Source organism: Hyperoodon ampullatus, assembly GCF_949752795.1.
Source record: "Hyperoodon ampullatus genome assembly, chromosome: 18".
In the NCBI taxonomy this organism is placed as follows: domain Eukaryota; kingdom Metazoa; phylum Chordata; class Mammalia; order Artiodactyla; family Ziphiidae; genus Hyperoodon; species Hyperoodon ampullatus.
This window is the reverse complement of record NC_136931.1, coordinates 44,383,627-44,385,385: the sequence shown is the minus strand read 5'-3', so window position 1 is coordinate 44,385,385 and position 1,759 is coordinate 44,383,627. Positions and strand designations below refer to the sequence as shown.

Genomic DNA, 1,759 nt, shown 5'->3' with positions numbered 1-1,759 from the left:
GTTTGAATAAAGTATAGAAACATTGCCTCCCTTTAACTACCTTTATTTTCCCCACTTATAATATTGTTGTTTAAAATATTTTCTCTACATACATTTAGAACTACATCAAACAGTATTGTAATTTTTGCTTTGATCATCAAACATGTTTAGAAAACTCAGGAGAAGGGAAACTTATAGTATTTATCCACATTTTTGCTCATTGTATTCTTTCTTCTTTCCTCATGTTCCAAGGTTGTTTTTCTTTAATAGCATCCTTACTGTTTACAGAACTTTTTAAGCCTTTCTTTTAGGGTAGGTCTGCTGGGGACAAGTTCTCTTAGTTTATTTTCCACTGGAAAATGTCTTGATTACCCTTTAATTAAAGAAGGGCATTTTTGCTGGGTATAAAATTTTGGGTTAGGCAACCTTTTTTTCAGCACTTGAAGAACATTGTGTCACTTCCACTGGCCTCCATAGTTTCTGATGAGAAATCTACTATTATTCTCATTGCTTTCCCCCAGTATTAACATATCATTTTTCTCTGGCTGCTTTCAAGATTTTGTCTTTGTCTTTCGCTTTCAGAAGTTTATTTATGGTGTGTCTTGTATGGCTTTTTCTGTATTTATACTGTTTGGGTAAAATTAGCTCCTAGAATCTGAAGGTTTATGTCTTTTGTCAAACCTGGGAAGTTTTCAACCACTCTTTCTTTGAATACATGTTTTTTTTGTAATGAAAAAATTTTTTAGTTGTCTGTTGCCTTTAATTAACATCTAAATAGATACCATATTCTTCTATAATTACAATATGGACATGTCTATGAATAAAATAGATAAATTTTTTGTCATATGCCTAGGAAAGAATGGTGGCAATAAGATTTATCCAAGGTTTCAGCATCAATATCTATGCAGCCAGGGCGTGGTCAGTGTTTGGGGACAGAGATAAATATCCACAATCCATGCATACATTTGATTTCTTCTTTTAGTGCCTGATTTACCATCTGGTGCTGCTGGACAGTTCTCTTCTCCTTAAATTCTTCCGATTTGATTTGAATTTCATACATTGCCCCACAGTCTCCTGAAATGTCAGTGACTTTGATAGCTGTAGCTCGAGGAAACTTTTCTTTGAGAATTTGGGTCACTTTGATTTCCCCCCTCAGTCTGCAAGGCAAACATTCACTGGGCACAGTGGAGAAGAGGAAGTCAGCAGGTTCCACAGAGCAGAGGCGCTGCCAAGGCTGGGCTCCATGCCGCCATGCCCGGCTGATGTGGCCTGCTGTCTTAGGTCGCCGTGTCGTTCTTTGAATACTTTTCAGTTCTGTCCTCTTTCTCCTCTCCTTCCAGGACTCTGGTGAAATGAATGTTAGGTCTTTTGTTATAATCCCACAGGACCCTGAGGCTCTACTATTTTTTTCAATCTATTTTTCTCTTTATTGTTCAGATTGGGTAATGTCTACTGTCCTTCCTTCCAGTGCACTAATAATTTCCTCTTTCTTCTACATTCTGCTCTTAAGCCCAACTACTGAGTTTGTTTTTTTGGTACTGCATTTTTTAGTTCTAAAATTGCCCTTTGGTTCTTCTTTATATCTTCTGTTTCTTTGTTGAGACTCTTTTTTCCCCTCATTTATTTCAAATGGGCTTGTAATTGCTCATTGAAGCATTTAAAAAGTGATGAGTGCTTTAAAGTCTTTGTCAGATAATTCTAACATCTTTTTCATATTGTTGTTGGCATCTGATTGTCTTTTTAAATTCAGTTTGAGACCTTTTTTTTTGTGGTATGATGA

The 1,759-nt window shown here is 36.1% G+C and overlaps 1 pseudogene across 1 annotated transcript; it reads right to left on the bottom strand.

Annotated features, from left to right (window-relative positions):
- Positions 1–898: 898 nt before the first annotated feature.
- On the bottom strand, positions 899–1,232 carry LOC307065966 (bolA-like protein 3; annotated as a pseudogene). Its single transcript has one exon. The product of its transcript is annotated as a bolA-like protein 3 (transcript).
- Positions 1,233–1,759: the final 527 nt, after the last annotated feature.